The sequence below is a fragment of the Protopterus annectens genome, chromosome 10.part0 (genome assembly GCF_019279795.1).
Source record: "Protopterus annectens isolate FY-2018-M chromosome 10.part0, PAN1.0, whole genome shotgun sequence".
Classification (NCBI taxonomy): Eukaryota; Metazoa; Chordata; order Ceratodontiformes; family Protopteridae; genus Protopterus; species Protopterus annectens.
Window position 1 is genome coordinate 1,117,106,376 of NC_056744.1, and position 16,971 is coordinate 1,117,123,346.

The following is a 16,971-nucleotide window of genomic DNA, read 5'->3' on the forward strand; positions in this document are numbered from 1 at the left end:
AAACATACATTTTGCTGCACTGTTCATAATGAGTAATCTAATCTTGTAACACTAGACATATCAAATTTTATAAGGGCAGCTAAACCTGGGTTTATTAATTGGACTGGTAGGAACTTAAAATTTAATACATAAACATCTGCTATAATATCGTACTGACACACTCACAGTTATGTATTAAATATGTGGCTTTCAGTTCACATTTTTTTCTTGTAAAAAGCTAGTAAGAGTATGAATGAAAATGTGTGTGTGCTCCGTGGACATCGCATTCTCATTTAATATATAAAAGATATAATTAGTGCACCTGTTTGCAATGATATTTACTATATCAAAACAAATAAGATAAAACATTTTGATACTTTGAACTATAAACCTATAACTGATTATGTTGTGTTGTTTGTTAATAAAACTCAGCAGTTCTGTTTAAGAGAGAACACTGTCTCTGACAGTAACTTCTGCATTCAGTATGACAACTGCAGTCTATTTATAAATTTGTCACTCTGTCTGTAACCAGATATTTTATGAATAAAATAAAAAAAAAAAGATCTGGCTTTGTTATCTTTGCAAGGCATCTTGGTAATAATTAATATGTTATTTGTTGTTGTGTCTTTAAGAGCAGGTTGCATTGTTACACCTTATTGTTAGGGGTGGTGCCTTCTGATGTTACAGAGGTTGACACAGCTTCCTATTTTTTTTAAGTAGTTTGCTATCCTGAACATCCTGCATGACTTAATTTATTGCTGCTATAATCATAAAGCATTTATGTGTTGCTTAAGTGTTGACCAAGCTCCGTGAGAAAGAAGGTAGATGGACTTTTTGTTCTTTATCGTATAAATTAGTAAAACATTAAACGTTATCTAACTAAAAATGCTAGAAGAAGGAATGTGACTATTTCCTGATAGAACATGATTTAATAGTCTATCTATACACTTAAGACCACAGAGTCAAATAAGTAACAACCTTCATGGTTTCAAAGCAACTGCATTTATGTCTTGTTTCTGCAAATGTTAGAAAAGCTATTTTCACTTTACATTTGGTAACAGCCCTCACAAAATATTTTGATTCAGTGGCATCTGCAACAGAATAAAATATTGCTAACAATTCGTGTAGTAATTTTTCTTAATTTTAGCTAATACCACAAGTTTAATGTATGTTTAGATCTACGACCTGTATAGTGCTACAGAGACAAATCGTTGTATATTTATCAGCTCCTCCCCTTTTATATTTACATTTTAATGCGCTTGTTCGTGTCTTTTCCTCATGAAACTGTTTGAATACCTTTACCTTTTTTTTTTTTTTTGTCAAGGAAAGCCTTCCAGTTCGCTCTGCACCTGTCTAGCAAAAGTTCCTTTCTCCACTTACTTCTAACTGAATATCACCAGGTGGACAAATTACCTGTAACACCAGTCTTGTAACTTAGGAAATCTCTTGAATGAATAACAAGCAGGTACACGTTTTTTTGTTTTTCCTCTGAATGGCTTATATACAGCATAGTTGCCTGAACAGGTTTTATTCTGTGCCATACATTTATAAATCCCTTGCGACACAGCATTTCTTAGAGATCCAGCAGTGCCGGCAAACAGGTAATGTTCATTCTTACTACACTGCATTTTCTAGTAGTCATGTAGGAATCGGCTCTGCAAGGGTAAGAGATTAAAATGAATACAGTTAAAACGGGAAGAGTTCAATAACGTAGCAGCAAGTATCTTCCTTCAGAGGGAAATTTAGTTTGCAGAACTAAAGAATGAAACCTTCACAGACCTTGTTCCTTCTTTGCAAAATATCTTTATATGTACACCATAAATTATGTAAAATGTTATAAAATATATATGGTGTTAAATGGTGTATTCCATAATCAGTATTTTGTCTCTATCCCTTATTCAGTTATTACAGAACATTACAGTAAAATGAGTACAGCTGATGCTTATAAAGTGCAGAAGAGAAATATAGTGAACAGATGAGTCATTATAGATATGTCAATGTACGTATGTATTTTTGTAAACAAATTGGATTTTCCTGATCTTATTGAAGTAGAATTACTTGAAGTTCAAAATACTGAATCACATTTACTATACAACTCACTCTCCCAATCACATAATTTGTTTGACTTGTATTTTGTACTGCAGTAAACTTTTGGCTCTGCTAACAGCCCATGACACCTACTCATGATTTAATTTCATATATGAAGTTCGCTGATGTTGTACTTCAAACTACTAAATATTTTTCCTAATCTGAGGCAATGAGGCACAGTGGACTTACATGTAGATGTAATATGTATGTATTTATGTATATGTGCATGTGTGTGTGTTATTACACCAGCCTGTTTGATGCGTGACATATACTTCTCTTTTCAGTAGTTCATGGCACTGCACTGAAACGAGCCAGGAAAACAGCTTTTGACTTCTCATTTACATAAATACCACTCAGCTACTCTAGCTCTCAAGATCTAGTCAAACACAAGTTATCAGCATCAAAGTCAGGGCTCCTGTTTGACACAATGCCAGGCAAAAAAAAATATGAATTTTGAAACTCTTTTTTTCAGGGTTTGCTCCTACCCCATGCTGATTAAACTGTACTGGCTTTTTCTGAGTGAGCCTGTAGAGCAGCAGGGTTTGGGACACTTGCCCTTTCCCCACTGTGTGATCTCAGAAATGGAATTATTTAATTAGCAGGGGTTGTGGGATGCTGGCCCCTCCCCCACATGGAGAGTGCAGGGGTCTTGCTTCCTGCAAAAAAATGTATTTTTTTTGTTTTAGATATTTTGATATTACATGTCCATTGATTTGCACCTTGATGTTATGAGATTTCAGTTAAATGACATAAATCCATATATATATATATATATATATATATATATATTTATATGTATCTATATATATATATATATATATATATATATATATATATATATATAGAGAGGGAGAGAGAAAGAGAAAAATAGATCAATACACACACAGACACACACACACACACACACACACACACACACACACACACACACACACACACACACACACACACATATGTTTATATGTGTATGTTGTTTTTTGTTTCTTTTTTTACATTAGTGACCTGCAACTTTATATCACACACTTATGAGGGGAACCTGGAGTATAGCTTCAGAAACCCTTTGGATTGGTATCTGGGAAGTGTGTCCTGATTCATCATGTTTTTAGCAGTGATGAAAGAAAGTGCCTATGTTTCATTTTTATTGTATAAGCTAAATTTCTGTATGTCATTTCCTTGCACTTTCTCTGTATTTGTTTGTATTGTCAGTGTAGTCATGGCTGTGATAAACAGAGTTTGCCATCATAGGCTTGAGTTATGTTTCCATAGCATAGTGTAGTTTTTGTGAAAAAAAAGAAGTTAGAAAACATATTATAACATTGATTAAATTAGGATTTTGGGGGTGATTTTAAGTTTATTTGATGTTATTTAAACATTTACAGCAATGTTTATTAGTTTTGGCTGTGAAATATCAGCTCTGTTGACTCTGGGCTAAGGATATTTTGGGTAATGTAGCAAAAACCACTTGAAGCCTTATGTGTTGGTGGTACAAATTATTCAACTGCTGAGATATGGTTATTCAGCAAATGTTTTAACTGAGATGATGAATAGTTATTTTACTAAAGAGCCTGTGCGTTATAGCAGAATAAAACAATCTTATCCCTTAGTCCAGATTTATTTATTTTGAATGATTTCTATAAACATATCTGTAAGAGGGAACATGCATGCTGTTTACTTTAGTTGTTTATATCAGCGTGAAGAAAAACCTTGGAAAAAGAGAAGCTGTTTTTATCAGTCAGCCCCCTGTGAATGTGTTTTTTAGTTGTTCAGATAAGTGAATCATCCAAGACTTTCTTAAATCAGCAGTTGCTTATTCATTCTTAATCAGCAGGCCATAGTAGTTAGGGTCAGAGAAGCTGTATGGATTAAATAATTTTTAGTGGGTGGCATAGTTACACAGTGGGTACAGCTGTTGCCTGTCAACAAGACACTCTCCCATTTGGCTTTCAGCAGGAATTACTTTTGTTCACAGTCTACATGTCCTCCCTGTGTTCACTTGGGTTTACAGTGGATGCTCCGTTTTTGTCCAACTTTCCAAAAACATGCATTAGATGGTCCAGGGACTCTAAATCATCCATAGCTGTGAGTATTGTAAACACCATTGATACTAGTGGCTATGTGTGGGTTCACCATAGAATTCAGCTGCAACATACAAAAAAATAGTGAAAGAGAAATAAACCAAGTGCCCAAATAAACTAACTCCAGCGGCATAAATAAGGTTTACTGTAAAAGAATGGGAATTAATGGTGGATTAAGAAAGAGAAAAGAAGTCTAGAGGAACACTTACTCAATATGAATTGGTAAATATACATTAAGATAGAAATACACCCAGAAGAATTTATAGGATTAATTTCTTGAATAATTACATAGGTAGACTAAAGATAAATTGAATATTGTACAAAGTGCACTCATATGAAGTATTAGCCTTTATAGCAGATTACTGAATTATCCTTGCCTTCACAGTTTTATTGCAATTTTGTTACTCTTTCTCCCAGAATGAAGGTCTGGCTCAGGATTTTCATTTGTGTGCTTGTGTCTTTCGGCTTTTCCCGGTTAGGGGTCGCCACAGCGGAACTCCCGTCCGCTAATGAATGGCAGTAGAGTTTTACGTGCTGGCTTGCCGGGCCTAATGCACAACCTTCAATGAAGGAACGCCCATTCACGCATGTTGTCACACAGTAGATGCTCTAACTGAGAATCGAATGGGCAACGTCTAACTGTGAGGCGACAACGCTACCACTGCACCACCACCGCAGGTTTTCAGGATTTTCATATGTAAGAGGCAGTAAACCAATTCATTTAATGCTAGGACAGCCTCTGTAAACCAATTCATTTAATGCTAGGATAGCCTCTGTAACCAATTCATTTAATGCTAGGATAGCCTCTGTAACTTCATTTAATGCTAAGATAGCCTCTGTAAACCAATTAATTTAATGCGAGGATAGCCTCTGTAACTAATTTATTTAATGCTAGGATAGCCTCTGTAACCAATTCATTTAATGCTAGGGTAGCCTCTGTCAGTCAGAAAGGTACACCCTCAGTAGAGAACGCTTTGGGGTTTGGAGACTAAATCACTATGAGAAACTAATCCAACAATAAATATTCAAAGTATGACAGAAACAACACATGCTCTGTTATTACATTTGGTGCAATAAATCCATGTACTCCACAAAATCAGCCTGTCGTCTTACCTCAACTAAAAATTGAAAATTGGGAAGTTGCCTCTCAGGGAAATCACCATATTGTCGTAATCACAAAAATCCAAAAATCATTTTGTATATATATATATATATATATATATATATATATATATATATATATATATATATAGCTAAGTAAGTCTTCCAAGAAACAGAGTTCCATAGTTTCAGCCTTTAAATACAATAATCATGCTGTTTGTTTTATTTTCTATAGCTGGTTAAACAAAGATGTAATAGGATTAAGCCACCAGTCTTTTGAACTACACTCTGACTCATTCCTCAACACAGAAGCAGGGCTTATGACACAAACATTTACAAAAGCCAGGTGTAGAACTAGGAGGAGTAGACAGACAGTATATAAAGTGTGGAGGCAAGGATCATTCAATAATCTAGTGCTAGAGTGTGCACCTTATACTTCCGAGCAGTAGTGTATTGTTATCTTATAGTTTTATTTATGCTTATATAAAATGACCAGCTATGAATTCAAAAACAGGCCTGGTCAAATATTAACTGTAGTAAAAAGACTTTCAACAATAGAATCAACTCAAATCAAAACACTGGTTAAAATATGTTTTCTAAACTTACAAATTTTAATTAGTAGATGGCACACACAGGGCTCTTAATAAAGCTTCATACAGGCAGTGTCTCTGCTCAGAAAAATAACCCAGAATAATCTCTGTAGAGGATTCCAAAACAACTATAAGCAAATAAAAATCTCTAAAAATGACAACGAAATATAAATAATGCAGTATTTCTACATAATTTATCAACCTCAAAACAAATACTACTTGGGCGTAACACAAAATTCATATTCTTGTTTGAAAATGTAAGCAAACAATATAATTTTAAAACAGATAAGGTAGATATGGAAAAAGGAAGGTGGATCATTTGCTATATAACAAAATCTATAAAAAAACAACTACGGCACTGCAAACACATCGTAAAGACTTTATTAAGGTTGAACACTAAGCACTTTCACCCATGAAATAAGGGCTTCTTAAGAGTAAAATTACAGCATGAACGTACATGTTAAATACCTTGTGTCCCATCATTTAATACAGAAATTACCAGCACCCTCCCCAAATAAGTCACAACAGTTTAGGTTTAAAGAAATAAGGTCAAATGCATTGTATTTCTTTTTGTTTAATTTGCATTGTGAGTGGTTTTGGTTATATGACAAAATCTATCTACATGGAATCTTAATTCTGAATTAAGATTATGGAACAAGCAAACAATTCTGAATCAAAAGTGTAACCACACAAACTCTCTTGTTCAGAACAGTCAAAGCAAGAGAATATTATCATAATACTATCATGACATGTATGCAATTTCTCTAAAGAGGAACTCAGAAGAAGACTAACATTGTCTACCTAAAATCTAGTTGCAGAAATCAATGTCACTAAAGTGGAATTATTCACCACTCTTCCAAAAAAAATTTTGCCTGATGAGGTGAAATGGTTGTCTAGAGATACCACCAAAAAACCAAAACAGTTGTGAATCACAAAAGAGCAGACAGCTAAATAAGCTCATACAATGGAGATAAATGAAAAGAAATTGAAAATTATTCTCCTATTACCTAAGAACAGAAGGAAAATGGGTAGACAATAATAGTATCTGCTATTTTAAGCTTTATATACGTATATTGTCTCAAGGCCTTTTCTGCTAGTGAATGAGTCATTCACTAAGGAATTCACTCTCCTATCTCCAAACAGTGAAATATAAGCATAATGATACCAGCATAACAGTATCCCCCTTATGTCTGAAAATGTACCGCCGTTTGATGGTGAAAGCTACAACCCCTTCCCAATTCTCAGAGAACAGACGACCATTTCCGTTAAGACAAGAAAATCAGAGGAAAATTGTTTAAGGCTTTGACTTCTAACACTTCAACATCCATCCATTCTCAACCCCTTTTCCCACATGGGGCCTGGGTGTCACTTCAGCAGTAACAATCATCTCGAGCCAAGGTTTACACCACCAGGTGACTAGCCCTGCCACAGTAATTAATTTGTACCATGTGCTCGCACACACACTCTCACCAACGGCCAATTTAGAGTGTCCAATCCACCTACTGCATGTCTTTGGAATATGGGAGGGAACCCACATGACCACAGGAAGAAAAAGGAGATTCTGCACAGAAGGCACCAAAGCCAAGAATTGAACCAGAAAACCTCTTGCTGTGAGGCGACTACCCTAACTGCTGCACCACTACAGCCATGATTAAGAGAAAAAAAAACTTGAATCAATCCCATCAAAGTCTGAAAGAACTTATTGCTATACAGCCTATAAAGTATGAATTTCGTAACCATCTTGGAATAAACTAATGATAGCAGTAAAATACATCACTTACAGTCAATCTCTTCCTTGTTTTTTGTCTTTTTCTCACATATACATGGTAATATGATAAGATCGAACAAGCACTATGTCACTCTTCCTGCCCTCTTTTCTCTCAGTCCATACCATTTCTACCCCTCTGTTATATTTCACCTTTATCATGTACTGCAAAATATTCCAACAGGGTAATAAATTATTTAGTGTTGCTCAAAAAGCCTTATACAGGTTTCGGAGACCCATACATGAACAGGCACACTCAGAGAAAGGTCCGCTTCTATCTCACCATATCTATATATATATATATATATATATATATATATATATATATATATATGTATATATACATATATGGAAAACACAAAAACACTGGAATACAGAAGTGATAGAATACCTTTTACAGGACCAACATAGGCTTTGCAAAATGGTTGCAAAAATCTATGATGATCCAATAAGAGCTATTACATCAACTACTTGTATCATCTCTGTGTTTCAGTGTCTTTCTAATCTGCTATTAGTGGACCAGTGCAGTTGTTCTTATTTATCTATTTACTGTTCTGTCACAAATGTAGGAAATACCAATGAATGCATAGTGCATGATGGATGGAATTCTATGTTTTAAGGTAAACATTTTGGTCAAAAGTTATCAGAAAATTTGTTTTATGTAATGGGAACTCAGTACTACTAAAGTATGAAGGTTTTGTTTACAGTGGGGTCAGAAGATTTGGAAGAACCCAATGAAAATGCTGTTTTAGGTGAAATAATAGAGAAGGATGCAAGCATATAGCAAAGCTCCTGGTAATGGAGATGATTGTAAAACTGTAAGGAAAGAAGACTAGACTTCCTTTTTCAATTTCTCCATATCTTTTGGGCTTCTAATACCATGAAGGGAATGGATCCCATTCCTAAGTCAAAGTACAAAGTCCATGAAATTAGTATTGTTTCAATTTTTGATGTCAGCCAAAAGTGCTCTTTGCAGCACCCACAGTGTGCCTAGTAATGACTCCTTCTGCAATTCGTACAGAGTTACATGTATTGGTAACATATCTAAGTACGATTGCAGATTCTTTTTTATAAGGCCCATTGCTCCTACTACTATTGTGACTGTCTGGGTATCTTTCTTTCTTTCTGCCTGCGAATCTTGATATTTTATGACTTTGTGTCTCTCTGTACGCAAGACACTGTAGTCACTGGGTGTGTCGATTTCAGTGATCGGTGCTACTTTTGTATTATTTTCATGGACCACTATGTCTGGTTTTCTAACATCTATATTTTGAACTGTTGGTAATTGATGATCCCATGTGATATAAAAAAACTTCATCATGTTCTATAAAGCTTTGTGGCTCATGTTTCCGGTGTTTTGCAGACCCTTCAATGTCATAATGTTTGCACAATCCCCAGTACAGCAATCTTGCCACATTATTATGCCTTTCAGTATACAGTCCTTCTGCCATTAGTATGTCACAACCAGCAACAAGGTGTGCGACTGATTGTAATTCGGTTTTACAAAACCTACACTTGTCTGTTTCTCCCACATGTTCAATGGACTTTGTAAACCAACGTGTATGCAGCTCACTATCTTGGGTCACCAATATTAACCTTTCATCCCCTGGTTTGAATTTGCCTCTCATTAACCATTTCTGCATTCGTTCCTTATCAACATGAGGTTCTTCCAGAAGTTTTCTATACTTGTAACTATATTTATGGTTTTTCCACATTTCTTGCCTTCTCATCTCGTCCTTTACCTAATATTCTTTCTTTTGTTTTTTAGCACATTCAGTTACTGCCTGATTTTTATCTACTTCTGGTTTGATTTCCATTCCTGCTTGATGCCTAAATGCTTCTGCTAGATTAAGCAGAGAAGTCATTTTAGATTTATTTTCCTCATATTTCAAAACTTTCACTCCATTTGGGTCTTGTGAGGTCAGCAGACATGTGTAGAGTCCCACAATTGCAGATCTATACATGTAATCAATTTCAAGGAGACCCATCCCTCCTTCAGAACAGGAAATATATAATCTTGGTATGCACTTGATTTTTATAAATCATTTGTTGAGAATGAAGCATCCTTCTTGTTTTCCTATCTAATCTATCCAACATGTTTTGGGGACTGTGAGTCACTCCAAAACTGCAAGTAGGACAGGAAGAGCAAATCGGTTTATAGCTTGGATTTTGTTCCTAGATATCAATGCTGTTTACAGGATTAATTTAAGTCTTCTAAAGTATTCCTTATGAAGTTTTATTTGCATTTGTTCGTGTTTTATTGTTAATCCTTCATCAATTCCCAAATATGTTACACTCCCTCTTGCTCAAGTTCTTTTATATCACATTCTTGTCCCAAAGTGATGTTTTCCTGGTGCTGCAGTTTTCCTGGTTTAAAGGTTGCTTTTGCACATTTATCAAGACCAAATGACATTCTTATATCATCTGAAAAAGTTCTGACTACTTGAAGTTGTGCTTTCAGTTCCTCATCTGACGAGCTATACTGTTTTAAATCATTCACAAAGAGAAGGTGAGGAGTGTTTATACTTTGATGTTTTCTAGGAGCCAAATTATATCCATGGCCTAAGCTGTTAAGTAGACAGCTTATTGGGTTAAAGGCAAGGCAGAATAGCAGTGGTGACAGAGAGTCACCCTGGAATATTCCTCTTTGAAATTTTATCCCTGGGATAATAATTTGGCCTCTATCTTGGCTTAATTGCAAAGTGGTTTGCCACTGTTTCATGGTCACTGCAATATGTTCGATCAGTGTAGGGTGTATCCTATATATTTCCAAGCACTCTTTTATTCATGAATGTGGGATATTATCAAATGCCTTTTAGTAGTCAATCCATGCCATACTTAGATTCTTCCCCTTTTTACAGTTCTCCACTATGACTTTATTTAACAAGAAATGATCCTTTGCTCCATATGTCTTTCTTTTATTGCCTTTTTCTTTTACTACCATAATTAAGTTTTCTTCTAAATGACTATAAACTCTGTCAGCATTAATTCCTGTATATAGTTTATACATCGTCAGAAGGCAAGTTATTGGTCTATAATTTTTAGGGTAGCTTGCAGGTTCACTCTTAAGTAGGAGCATTGTTTTTCCTGTTGTTAGCCAGGTTGGTGTCTGTTCCAGGTGTTCATATAAATAGTTCTTACTCATGGCTAAATCTTCTTGCAAAGATGTTAATACTTTTAACCAAACATTAGGTACTGCATCTGGGCCTGGGGTTTTCCAATTAGAGGCTTTTCTTAACTTTGTTTTAATCTCTCTGGCTGTTACTTTATCCCATTTCACATCCTGTACCTTTGAACTTATTATTTCTTTTAATTCGTCTGTCCTTATACTGATACTGGTCTCTTCTAATATTGTGCATTGCTTTTATCATTTCTATCTTTCTTAGTATTTTATTGATCTGTTACCTCTTCTATATTCTTCTAATAATGATGTTTCTTTTCTTAATTGCTTTATAGTTTTCTCTATTCGATACATCCATAATGGTATCCAATTTCTCCCCTTCCTTTCCCTCACTACCCTGTGTTCTTGTGGTAGTACTGTCAGTTATTAACTTAGCTGCACAGTAATATATCCTGTTTACTTCTGTTGTATCGCATGGATCTCTGTGAACAGTCCTAATTACTGTGTTCATTTGTTTTATCAAACTTCTGACATTGTGGGTTTTATTGACCTTCTATCTCTTTCATTGATCTTAATATATCTATGTCTATTAAATCATGCAACTCTTCTCTTAACTCATTTTCCTCTAAACTGAGGGCACATTTTTTGTTTTCCATTTCCTGTGGGCATTCTATATAAAGTATTATAGCATCTTCCTGTGGTACATTTTCTTCAGTTTCATCCTGTGCCATCCGTTGCTCTGTTATATGGGAACTCACTAGCCTATCACTCCTCAACATTGACTGCATCAGAGTTTCTACAATTTCCTGTTCCTTCCTTTGCTGTCCAGCTTCAAGTGAATGTTTATATTTGTTTCCTGTGGAAGACTCCAAACTATCTTCATATGGCACCTGACCAATTTTTTCCCATTCCACTGGTTTGTCCTTAATTTAGACATCCACTGCTCTATATTGTTGTGGTGCTTTCTGAATTAGATTTTCTACACTGGATCCTTCACTTTGCAGGTGCTCCATAACCTCAGTCTCTATTTCTTTAACTTCTCCATTATTAATCTCCTTTTCTACTTTTCCCCTTTATCTTCTTATTTTTTGTATTGTAAATTTTTCCATATCTGGATTCCTTGGCCTGTATTTCTCTTCAAATATCTTTGATGCTGCTCTTTTTGTTTTGGTTAGTTTTGCTTTCTCCTTTGCTTAAATATTACATCATATTAAATCTCTTTTTTTTCCGATGTCCATATTTCTTCTTCAGATGTCTCCTGTTCTTCCTGCTTCTCCTTACTTTGGGGACTCACTCCATCATGCTGTGATGTAACCTGTGTTACATCTTCTATACCAAATCCTTCACTTCACAGGCACTCCATAACTTCAACTTCTATTTTTTAACTTCTACTTTACTAATTTTTCCTACATTCCCTCTTTGTGATACTACTTTTTTATTCTGAAATTTTCCATTTCTAGATGCCTTTGCCTGTATTTTTCTTCAAATATCTTTGGGGCTGTCTTCTTTATATTGATTAATTTGGCTTTCTCCTTTGCATAAATATTACACCATATCAAATCTCTCTTTCTCATGTCCATATTTCTGTGTTATACTTTTCAAAAATCTCTAGGTTTTGTTGTTTATATTTTTACACTTCCTCAGATGATTCTTTTACCAGGGTTGGGCACTTTTATACCCTGGGTCTTGTGCATCCAGCTATCATTTTAATTTTTAATCTACTTCTGTCTATGCTATATGCTATATAAATACAGTCTATACATCAGTGTTGTCTTGGTGAGATTTTGTGAAAAACAAGGTCTACCTCACGAAGATACTCACCAAGACTTGAGGATGAATTCATTTTCGGCTATAATATTCCCCTTTACTTGCTGACTTATCATCGCTCCATCTGGAACTCTCTGTGAGATATTAGTGATGTTATTGAAGGAATATGTAACAATATTGTCTCATATCTGGTCAACTGAATAATGTCCCACAGATGGAAATTTATGAAGGGAATGCTAGCGAAATGATTAAGGAATAGCACAAAACAATGTTGCCATTAAACTGTTTGTTGATAAAACTCAGTGTCAAAAACGTTTGGTCATGTGGTCTAAATTAAACAATGGTTGTGAATTTTGAAAAAAAAAAAGTTGAAATCAGGAAATCTGCAAGAGAATGGGATCTTAGAACGAGAAGATGGATCAGACTGCCTGGATTTTTTTTAAACCAAAATGGAGCTGTGGAGTGTCATTACAGAACAGACTTTCAGAACTAAAATGAGTAAAGATGCTATTATCTTTGCCTGAGTGGAGATAATGAAAACTGAGGATTGTTTTAGTGCAATCTTAGCATAGTATATTGGAAACAGCTAAGAATGCCTTTCTTAATTATTACCAGCAAATATCCATATAATGTATTGTATTTTATAGCATTATCCATTTAAAGTACTATATTGTATTGTCTTAATATATGACTCTAAAAGACCATAGTATTTTCTCTTTCATGTGAGACATAGAACACATTAAATCACTTTCTCTCTGTTTCTTACAGACACTTCATAGATTCATAGATTCATAGATTCACAGATTGTTGCTAGGCTAATGCTCTGGAGGGGCCTTTCCAAGGCTAGTCTGGATTTTCCAAATAATAATGATGTCCTGTATCCAAATAGGACATTGAAAGCCAAGCATTTATAAGCTACCTCTGTCCATAAGATACATGGATGTCAGGCCAAGTGTAAATTTCCCATTCTCTATCCACTGCTCTAGGTTGTACTTAAACTGGGTAATAGACAAACTCATCTTCACGTGGACTGGAAGCTTGTTCCATAGGAAGGGAAGTCTCTGGGACACATATCTGTTTCTCCAGCATGTTCTGTTTAAGTCACAGACAAAATTCAGGTTCCCTAGACCTTGTGTTTCTGGCACTCTTACAAATATGTAGGAGATTCATAAATCTAAGGTTTGTGGCTGCCTTGTAGTCAGACATTGATCACCTCTCAGCAATATCTAAGAGACTGAGTAGAGGGAAAGGGCTTTAAGGCACGCTGCATAAGGCAGGTTTGTTATGCCTTGCATTCTTTTGTAAGGAACCTCTGAGGTCACTGTAGTTGCTGTATATGCCTGGTCAGATACATGCCAAAAGGAGCATTGTACTGTATGATTGGTGTGATAAGGCGCAGTACAGTGGGATAATGACCTATTTGGACCTAGATGTCATGCCCTTACTTATAAGTTGCACAACATAAAAGGATTTCCTCACCACTGTGGCTACGTGGTTGTCAAAGGTAAGGATACTGTTTACGTGCATACCAAGATCTCTGACCACTGGGTTGACTCTTAGTGGTGTATTATCAACAGGGTAACTAGCCAGGATGCTTGACTTCCCAAAGGGTACAATTATACATTCTTTAGCATTGAGTTTAAGACCATGGCTTTGGAACTGTTTGTTAGAAATAGACCTTTAAACGACAAAAAATACACTGAACCCACACACATCACCAATATCCTGGCAAACAGGTTCAGTGCAAACTTCTCCACCCCTTCCCCCCCAAAAGAGCAAGTATCTATCCCGGCAGAGGGCTGCCTCCCAAACATCTCAGATGCTCAGGTGAAGGCTGCCCTCTCCAAAGCAAAAAACACTGCTTCCATGGGACCAGATGGTGTCCCAGGTTGCATCCTACATGAACTCCAAGAGGAACTAATCCCTCAAATAAAACAGCTATACAATCTCAGCCTCACTACAGGATATGTGCCCACAGAATGGTGTACAGCAACAGTGGTCCCACTCCACAAAGGTGGAGCCTCTATGGACCCTGGAAACTATCGCCTCATAAGCCTGACTAGCTTAGTCTGCAAGGCTATGGAGAGGATCATCATGGAGCTCATAAACAAAGACATTGGGGACCTACAGACACTAGATCCTACCCAGTTCGGCTTTGTCAAGGGCAGATCCTGCCTTTTGAACCTGGTTGATTTCTTTGAAACAGTCACCAAAGCCATAGATGAAGGGAAGGTAGTCCACACAGCTTATCTGGACCTTGCAAAGGCATTTGACACAATACCCCACTCGGGCATCATAGATAAGCTATCCAGCTTAAATATAAACCCCTATGTCACAAGATGGGTCGCAAACTGGCTCAAAGACAGAACCCACAGAGTGAGAGTTGCTGGAGCCATGTCAGACTCGAAACTGGTCACAAGTGGCATCCCACAGGATTCTGTCCTGGGACCACTCTTGTTCGGTATATACTTATCCGAGGTACAGGCAAATGTGGGAGGACAATGGCTCACCAAGTTCGCAGACGACTGCAAACTGGGTGCCATAATCAACTCTTCAGCTGACACAAACATCCTTCAAAAAGGTCTCACAGAGACAGATAACTGGTGCCAGCGCCATGGTTTAAAGCTAAATGCCAAAAAATGTATAGTCATACCCTTTGGCAAAAACAATGTGCCCACAAATTACCACATAGGCTAAAACCCATTAAGTACAGAGAAAGTTATTAGGGACCTGGGGACCCAAGTTGATAGCAATCTCGCCTTTGAAAACCACATTGTCAAAGTGGTTAGAAAGACCTTCTACATAGCCCACCTCATCACGAAGGGTTTCACATCTAGATCAAGAGAGGTAATCGTGCCCCTTTATTCATCCCTCATCAGGCCCATCATAGAATACAATGCCCCTTTTGGGATGTACCTTACCCAACACCTGCAGCAATTAGAAAGACCCCAAAAGTATCTCACCAAGAGGATCAAGGGTCTCAAACAGATGCCATATGCTGCTCGATTAAAAAATCTCCAGCTCTACTCAGTTGCATACCGCCTACTTTGAGGCGATCTATGCCTGACATACAAAGCTATGTCAAATCCAGAATTAATGGACATGCTCCACCTCAGTAAATCTAAATCCCTTAGAGCCACATGCTCGAGGGACTTGAACCTCAGCACAGAAATAAATAGAACTTGCTAGAGGGACAGGTTCATAACCCAGAGGCTCCCTTCGCTCTGGAATAGAATTCCAGTTCATGTGAGGCAGAGCACCTCACCGAATCTCTTCAATAGGAATCTCGATAAGTGGATGGGGGATTGTAGGTTTGTCCCAGGGATTACTCCCGTGTCACTATTAGATAGAGGCACAGTAAACTAAACCTTAAGGGCACAGTATACTCAAATCAAGGCGTGGCGTAAGCCATACAGAATTGGGCTAGGCTTATAATTGCCCCAGGGCAGATAGCCTAGTATGAACCTATGAACCTATGATAACTCCCAACTTGCAATCATCTGAAAGCATAGTCAGCCATAAACCTTAAGCATTTGCTTCCATTTCATTGAAATAGATGCCAAAAAGGAGCGGACCCAGTATGGAGATATGGGGGGACCCACTAGTGAATGGCCTCTTGGTGGAGGTAGTCTCACCTATTTTGACTTCCTTGGTCAGCTGGCTATTCAGTGGGTGATAAAAGGTTTTATACCTAAATTAGTCAGCTTGTCCTTAATGCCTGAGTAGGGTATTGCATCAAACGCCTTGGCCAGGTCGAGATAAGCTGTGTGCACAGTCTTACCTTCATCCATGGATTAGTGACCCTCTCAAAAAAGTCTTCCAGATTTAATAGGCATGGCCTTCCTTTAGCAAAGCCGAACTGTGATGAGTCCATTGTTTGCAGGTTACCTGTGTCCTTATTTATCATGTTCATGATGATTTTTTTTTCCCATGGCTTTACATATGAAACTGATAAGACATATGGGCCTGTAGTTATCCTGATCAGTGGTCGAACCTCCTTTGTGCAGGGGAATGACTGTAATCATCTTCCTTGGACACAAAACTTGACTGAGACCTCCAGTTGAAAAGTGTTTAAGGTGGGGGGGGGCATTTGCCTTGCTACAAAGCCTCAAACAAATCACTCCTATGGAACCTCCTACAACTCTACAAAACAAGCAACACCTTAAACATACATATGAAGGAACTAAACTTCCACAACAGAAACTTGTTGCTGGCAAAGATGTATTATCTTGAAATATAGTTTAAACATTTCTGTAATTAGTCCAAACTATGTAGGAGAGATCTATACCTTCCATTTTTATCAAACAGCTGAGTGGGCTCACAGTATCAGAAAATAAGTGAAAAAGTCAGTTCACTATATGTGGTTATTGCCAAGATAGATAACTTATCTCATTATATCCTGTACCACGGAAACAATTTCATGGATAGTGGAGTACAAGGGTAAAGCCCCACTCTTCTGGAGGTAGAGCACCTTTCCTTTCATAA

At 36.8% G+C, this 16,971-nt stretch overlaps 1 protein-coding gene across 1 annotated transcript in view; it reads left to right on the plus strand.

Moving 5' to 3' along the window:
* Positions 1 to 701: 701 nt before the first annotated feature.
* The window catches only part of LOC122813503 (UDP-N-acetylglucosamine transporter-like), a 755,441-nt gene continuing 739,171 nt past the window's right edge, over positions 702 to 16,971 (plus strand). The window contains exons 1-2 of the mRNA XM_044085850.1: positions 702 to 800; positions 1,304 to 1,444. The gene's annotated coding sequence lies outside the window, so the exon portion shown is untranslated. The remainder of the gene's footprint in view (positions 801 to 1,303; positions 1,445 to 16,971) is intronic.